Below are 7,946 nucleotides of genomic sequence, written 5' to 3'. Positions count from 1 at the left end.
CAAGTGCATCTGTCCTATGCTCAGCAGTACATTGGTTGCCAATGTACACTGCATACAAATATGCTGTCAAATGAAATGATTAATTCTGGTACCACTACCATCATTTAAGCAGACTAAATTTTTACTCTCCATTAATTCCTCAATCACCATACCATTAACATCATTACAACTACCCCATACTGTACTGTGAACATTAAAATCTCCACAGCATATCACTTTCCCTCCTAAATGTACAGCTAATTCATCCATTAACTCTATTGATGACCTATTACATGGACTGTAAAAGTTAACAATTTTGATATTTCCTTCTTTTGTCCAAATTTCAATTATTAAATACTCCAACTCTGAACCTTTCCCCAAAACTCTGTACTGTATCCCTTGCTTCACAAATATTACACATCCTCCTCCACTTCCCTCCCCTCTATCTCTGCGGATAATTGTAGCCTTTAATTACAAAATTCAATGATGGCTGAAGACAGGTTTCTTGAACACATATTATTTCTGTTTGTTTTTTTATATCTTTAATGAATCCTTTCATTTCATTCATTGGCCATTTGCTATGAGACTTCTTGTGTTCCATTGTAGAATAATCAGCTTGCTTTATCACCTGAGCCTCCTGGTTTCCCATCTGTTTCAAGTCTTTTGTTAATATGCTCCCAAGATACACCTTTCATACCAAAAAAAAAATAAAAATATTTTAATCTTCTCTGTTTTGTGTTTGACTTGATCAGTACAATTAATTACATAGGCCATGAACAAAATCAGTTTATCGACTGCCAGTGTGTTAGCTTTCTCTGTTTGATCTTCCTCTGATCTAGGGAACAGGTTCACTCTGTCAGTGTCACCCCTTCCCCTTTGTCCTTGTACCCTCTTCACTGCTTCTGCATAGCTTATGTTGTTAACTGCTTTGACTTGCTCAATTTCCACAGCCCTCTTCCTGACTTCACAGCCACCAAATGTAACCCTGTGTTGCCTACCCAGGGGCGCCGCCAGGGATTTTGGGCCCCATGAAAAGAATTTTTACTGGGCCCTATACATAGAGTATTTTTGACTATCATTCCCATATTTGTGAAAAAAGAACAATCTCTTCCTCCACTTTCATATTCCTCCCTGAAAAACTTGAAGAGGATCCTGGACCTGGCTCTGTAGAGTGTACGTTATAGGGCTGACCCAAAAAATTCGAAGTTTCGTTCGATGGCAAGGGATTCGATTGTGAAAAAAAAAAAAAAAAAAATCGAATATTCAGCCTTTTTTTTTTTCTCCCGTTTTTTGGGGGGGACGTTGAACGCAACACCATCTCCGAAAAGGAAATAGAAAGCCCGACGTGCAATGAATGGAGAACTATTATCCTGCTTGAACACAGACAACTAAATTCTTTCAACAATGTGACTCAAAATAATGATAAAATAGATTTTATTGATCTAAGATAATATGCTGATGGTGACATTTTCCACCGGTCCGATGCGCACTGAGTCTGGTGTCAGTGACATGTTGCTCTGATTGATCTGATTGCTATGATTAAATTCTAGGGTTGCAAGAAACGACCTTTTTGCCATAATTTGTAAGTTATTAGTTAGTTATTTAGTTTTCACTCAGCAAAAAAAAAAAAAAAAAAATGTTGTTTGCTTGCGCATCCCTAACTAAAATGATCACCTTCTTCTGAACATTAACTTTGTCCCTGGTCTATAAAAAACAAAGTTAATATTCCATAACTTTCCACCACGTGAACCACTAACAAACCCACCTTGCTTTTTGACATACTGGGAGACATAATGTTGACCCTTTGCTTCTTTCTCCTCTCTTAGCTTCCTTCCTTTCTTTCCGTTTTTGGCTACCTTATTTTTGAGGCATATTGCTGCTCCGCCTCCTTACCCGCTGTCTGTGACAAATTACCAGCACACTGCAGCTGATCCAGTCGGACTGAACCATTTTATGTAAATTGGGGGGGGGGGGTTAATGTTTCCAAAACAAATAAAGTTATTGTTACCAGTACATTGTAAATAAAATATATTTGTGATTATAAGTTAGTTAATAACTTAGTGTCATATTATTTTTTTGTCAGTATTATAATTTTATTAGGGGTCTCTCTGGGCCCCTCTTAATCATGGGCCCCTAGAATCCTTCTCCTTTTTCCCCCCTTTTCGGCCCCCAGTGCCCACCACAATTTAAACATTTATTTTGTACATCAGATCTGCATTCCTTAACTCTATGTTCACCTCCACATTTGGGACACTTCTGTTTTCCTTTACAAACTGCTATGCCCATACCTCTGGCATTTATAACAGTGAAGTGGGGCAGGGATATAGGGCCTAACTGGGAAGCTCATACATCCTATTTTCACTTTTTCTGGAAGTACAGAGCCCTGAAACTCCAGAAGCACAGACATACTGTCCACCCCTTTTTTTTTTTTTTTTTTAAAAAAAGATATTTTAAGGATATTTTTGGCCTTTAATTGATAGGACAGACAAGTGTAAAAGGGGGAGAGAGAGAGAGAGACATGCAGCAAAGGGCCACAGGCTGGAGTCGAACCCAGGCTGCTGCAACAACAGTCTTGCGATTTGTGTTACTTTGTAGTGTGGACCACAAAGGAAGCAATCATCATCCCCATTCCCAAAGACCCTGCATGGTGTGGAAATCTCCAGGTCCTGGAAAGCCTCTACACCCAGCACATGCTCCCTGTGTTGGTCAGCAGAGAGGAGGACATGTAAATAGTGTTTTTTTTATGAAATCAGTTCTTTGTTCCATGTTTCAGTTCCATGTTCTTTGGGAGACACCGGATCAGCGTTCTTGTCGCATCTCCTGTCAGTACCTGTCAACAAAACAGGGAAGCTAATGATCCTATTGGTTGCACTGAGGTGGACACCATCAGGGAAAAGGAAGCAAGGGCAGTCCAACACAACTTGGTGGTAAACTATGACAGCCGAGTTAAAGGCGATGGACATAACATGGGGTGTCTCTGCCAACATTCCTACCCCTTGTAGAGCATTCTGAGGAATCTAAGAAGCGGAATTCTTTCAGAAACATTATGTTGGAGTCTAAACAGAACATATCTGTGAGTATACAAGAGCACATGGACCCATGTTTACACTGACCTCAATGCATAAAAGTGTCAGAAGAAACATGGAACAAAACTGCAAACCCAGCTCTCACCACCAGTCATGAAGGACTGAATGGACTGTTTTCAACACACTCTCATAAAAAATAATCAGTTCGAGGAAGCACCCAGATGTTTCATTTACACAGGTGAGCAGAGATTACATCATGCCCTTTTTACACTTAACTATGAAGTCTTTAAAATATGAGCTTTTGATGCCCTGTGACTGAGGTTTGATGTGTATTATGTTTGTTTTCTGTTCAGTTTTAGCCCTGAATGAGCAAACTTGATGATGATGTCCAGTGTCTTCAGAAGGTCATTGCCTGACATCCTAGTCACAGCCATGGTGAGAGACTCATAAATGAAATACAACACTTTGAACTAGATTTCTCAGATTTTTAAAGGAATTGTGCAAGCTTCTAATACTTTGTCATTTGCAGTAAATCACCGAGAAGAGAGCAGCAGATCTTTTGGAGGCCCTGTATAAACATCTCCACAATAACCAGGTAAGTGGCTGCAACTGCTTTGACAGTTTTTCCTTCACTCATTTATTGTTGATTTTGCCTTTTTTAAGAAATTGACTGACAATAAAAATGTAGACCTCTAAATTTTAAATAAATACACCTAAAGTAACATAATAAGAATACTGACTATTCTGCTAGCCTTAACATAAGTGGATAATATTTTTCAAAATCGCATGTATGTAAATGTATTCTTTTAACAGACGAAATGTGTGGAGTCGCCTCTTTCAGTCACCAGCATCTCCAGCACCGTTGGATTCAACAGGAGCATCTTCCTACCCCGATCCCCCTCATTGTCTTCCTCTCCTCTTACGTCCATCGGCACCCTCCTTTAACCATCCCTCACCACCCTCCTTTAACCATCCCTCACCATTCCACCTCCCACCCTCAGAATTCCCCTCACTACTCCACCTACTCCTGAGCAAACTTGACGATGGTGTCCAGTGTCTTCAGAAAGTCATTGCCTCACATCCTAGCCATGGTGAGAGACTCATAAATGAAACACAACACTTTGAACTAGATTTCTCAGATTTTTAAAGGAACTGTGCAAGCTAACAACAACAACAAATTATTGAACATTGTTGAGAAGTAATCATCAGAATGTGTATATGTGTATATAATGACTAAGAGGATAAAAGTAAATGGTAGAACAACTAGAATATTCTGGTAAGTTCAGAAAATTGCATCACTTTACTGTAATGAAACCTTTAAAACCAGGAAAAGACAACACCTATGCCATATCACAATATTAAAATAGAATTTGATCTGTATTAATCTATGTGCCTTTCTGAGTTTTTCAGGGAACTGTATGTGGAAAAGAGAGGGACAGAGGGGCTAAAGCATGACTGGTAAAGTGTAAACACACACACACACACACAGAGGACACCAGAACTGAAGTACTGATCCCTGATCTTGTGACCCCAGAAATTAGACAGCTGTCAAGTTATCATTTAAACTTCAGCATGACGTGTTTTAATCATACTGTTATCTGTTATGTTTGCAGCATCGATCTGACTGTTTGAAGAAAAAAACTGAGAATTGAATCGAGGATTTGGAGAATTGTGACACCCCTAATATACATACATATACATACACACTCGTAGACTCACACACATATATACACTCTCACACACAGGGTGCTGGCGACTTCTTTGATTAGTGGACTTTGCAAGTTCACCAAGGCACAACAGAGCTGCACTAGCACATTTGCAGAGTTCTTGAGGTGAGAGGGAATGAGATCCAGAATCCTGAACTCTTTCAGCCTGGCATTTGCCCTCTCAATGTGTATGCGGTTCCTAGCAATCTCCTGTGTTGCTCTTGCCTCACTCTCACTGAACTTTGCCTTGTTTAGGAATGGTGGAATGTTGACGATGACTTCTGCAGGCACAATGCCTGAGATGAGGAACCCCTTATCGGCCAGAATAAGGTCACCAGCAACCAGGTGCTCCAGAATGCCTGACTGCTGCATGATGGCCTTATCAGAAACAGACCCTGGAAAAAGTGGACTGCAAAAATGAATGACGCCATTTGGGGCAACAGAGATTAGCACTTTGAATGAGTGCATCCCTCTGTATGACGAGTACGTCAAGTTTGCCTGATCCATCTGACTGGGGGCGGCAATTTTGATGTCAGTGCAGTCGACAATCATTCGACAGTTGAAGGCCGAAGACTGGAAGAAAGCAGGCATGCTCCTCTGATTTTTTTGCCGACTGGGCATGATGGACATCATTTCACTGAACAGCAGTTTGTGGAGGACATGGACCATTGTGGTCACCACATTGCTGACAGTGGCAGTACTGCACTTGAAGAGTTGTGCCAGATGTAGATGGGGATAATCTTGGCGAATCTTCATCAATGCCATGAAGACCTGGTCCTCCAGCAGGATGCCCTCCACTTTCCATCCGCTGTAGTAAGTGATGGAGCCCTCAAAGCATTTCACCAACCCTGCCACCCTATCAAACATGGCCTTGTTGGGAAGCCCTGTTTCCATCCTAATGACCTCATCTGACAGCCATGCTGCACTGTATACTGTGGCTCTTGGTACAGGCCCTGACTGCACACTGTCATCCCCTGCCTGGTCTTGCAACAGTCCAGACTGTATGCCACAGGGTTCGGGGTCTGTGTCAGGCACCTTCGTGTAGTTGTGGTCAAGCAGAGATGTTGGGTCAACTGACTGGTTTGCTGACGGTAAGGTGACACAGCTCTTTGTCCACTGAAAAAGACATGGCCCTTTGTCTTTTCCATGAGGAAAATGGCAGCTGCATGTGCGGGCATTTGCATCAGGCTCCCTGTCTGCTCGTCTGCAATGAGAAAATCATATAATGTGTCACTACCTGTTTTTCAGATACCTGGTGGGTGGGGCAGTGAATTATCAGTGCTGACAAAGAGCTCCTATGTTCTCGGTATGGTATATAAAGTTCTGGTTGCTACTGTGTCTCTCTCTCTCTCTATCTCTTTCTTTCTTTCCTTCCTTCCTCCTTTCTTTCTTTTAATTGATTGATGTATAAAACCAATAATACTAAAAATAAATAAATAAATATTGCAGTGGCAGCAGGGTTAGTGCATGTTGGTGTTCCACAAAGCCATAACCTTGCTGAACACAAACATGTACTAACCCTGCTGCCACTGCAATATTTATTTATTTATTTTTAGTATTGTTGGTTTTATTCTGGTTTTATTCACAACAGTGCAATTCTATGTATGAATGTTGAATGTGCTCCCAGGACACAGCCCCCCTGCCATTGAGGTACCCAGCATTGCAGCAAAACAGCTAAGCAACAGCCCCAAACCACGACCCTGGCCCCCACCAGGCCTGGAACATCACCTCAAATGCCCTGCAACACCCGCCAGCCCCCCATTACACAACATTGAGTGCACGCCACCACGCCAACGCCAGAGAGCAGCCGCAGAGTGCAGGAAGCCTCACACCACTGCCCACAGAGGCATCTGGGCCCCGGTGCCTACTTACTTTGTTCAACTTTTGAAAATTCTAAATTCAAGTTCAAGTTCATAATTCATAGTTCATATTTTTATTTAATGTGAGTGGAGGCCTCAGATAGGCCCATGCGGGTCTCTTGCCTCTACTCTTCACAAATTTTGTTTTTTGTTTTCTGTCAATAGTTTTTTGTTGTGTGCTGAATAAATAAACTAAAAAAATGTTTTGTTTTGTTTTTAGTTTTTTTTTTTTAAATGTTGTCTCCCACTTTGTCAAGGCCTTATGAGCCAGGTTGTGACATATTAGTATTAATAATAAAATTAGTGGTAATATTTGAATTAGTAGCAGTAATATTAGTTTTAGTATTAGTGTTAAAGTTCTTTTGAAAGAAGTGTTTACCTGAAAAAGTTTATTTTCTGATCTTCACACCTTGAGTAGCGCGTTGGTTTCCATCATCATAGTGTTTGGCTGGATTGGTTTTTATTTTATTTATTTACAACACACATACAATACTTACACAAAAGAAAAAACATAAATAACAAAACCACAGTCAGAAACATAATTAAACAAATTACAACAGACATTACATATACACAAATACAAACACACATATACTGTATGTACATACAGATATTATATGTAATTGTAATACATAAATAAATCACTACTACCCAATTCAAAATGTACTTTCATCCGAGAGCAGAAAATATTAACCCAAATATTAAGCTGTGATCTAAAAATCACTGCTCTGTATCTCAAGTTTTTGATATTGTCAGGATCTCCTATTTATTTATGCCTGAGCTTTTAACTCTAGCTTTCAAAAATGTTCTCCTGCAAATAGAATTGTTCGAGAAATCATATAAAGGAACTCCGAAGGTGATTTTTGGGAGCATCAATTTTGCTAAGTAGCACAATAGTGTTCGTCTTGATAATCCGACACAATATTGAGAGGTGATTAAGGTAAAAGGATTGCTTGTTCAGATAACCACCTCACCACCTGCTGCCAAAAGAGAGAAATGGTTTACATTTGTTGAGCTGCAATAAAACAGAGAAGTGATGCTTCACTTGTCTCTGCTCCTACACTTTACTATAGAGGCTTTGTGAGATCTGGCAATATAAAACATTGGATCTGCTTGAAACATTTCTTAGCACTGATAAGTCTGCTTAAAAATATGAACAATACAAGGCAAAGAGTCTAAAGGCCCTGCCAGGGACCATACTGCTCCTAACAGGAGATTCAATGGTTCTAGCAACCATATATTCATCGTTATCTTTTAAAAGTTCTACATTAAATCAAATATCTGAAACTCAAATAGTAAACAATTATAATTTGGGGACCACAGCTTGTTTGTGTTAAGGTCAGGTAATAAAAAAAAGTTTGGGAACCACTGTTGAA

The 7,946-nt window shown here is 40.1% G+C and overlaps 1 long non-coding RNA gene across 2 annotated transcripts; it reads left to right on the top strand.

Annotated features, from left to right (window-relative positions):
* Positions 1-2,552: 2,552 nt before the first annotated feature.
* On the top strand, positions 2,553-7,603 carry LOC144464535 (uncharacterized). Of its 2 annotated transcripts, XR_013492240.1 has the most exons (6): positions 2,553-3,243; positions 3,359-3,440; positions 3,535-3,600; positions 3,819-5,802; positions 5,960-6,017; positions 6,339-7,603. It is a non-coding gene; the product is annotated as an uncharacterized LOC144464535 (long non-coding RNA). The 2 variants fall into 2 exon arrangements; XR_013492239.1 differs by having other exon boundaries at positions 3,819-6,017.
* The last annotated feature ends 343 nt before the right edge of the window (positions 7,604-7,946 follow it).

This window comes from Epinephelus lanceolatus, chromosome 10 (assembly GCF_041903045.1).
Source record: "Epinephelus lanceolatus isolate andai-2023 chromosome 10, ASM4190304v1, whole genome shotgun sequence".
Taxonomy (NCBI): domain Eukaryota; kingdom Metazoa; phylum Chordata; class Actinopteri; order Perciformes; family Serranidae; genus Epinephelus; species Epinephelus lanceolatus.
The sequence above is the reverse complement of the archived record's forward strand: the minus strand, read 5'-3'. Positions and strand labels throughout refer to the sequence as shown.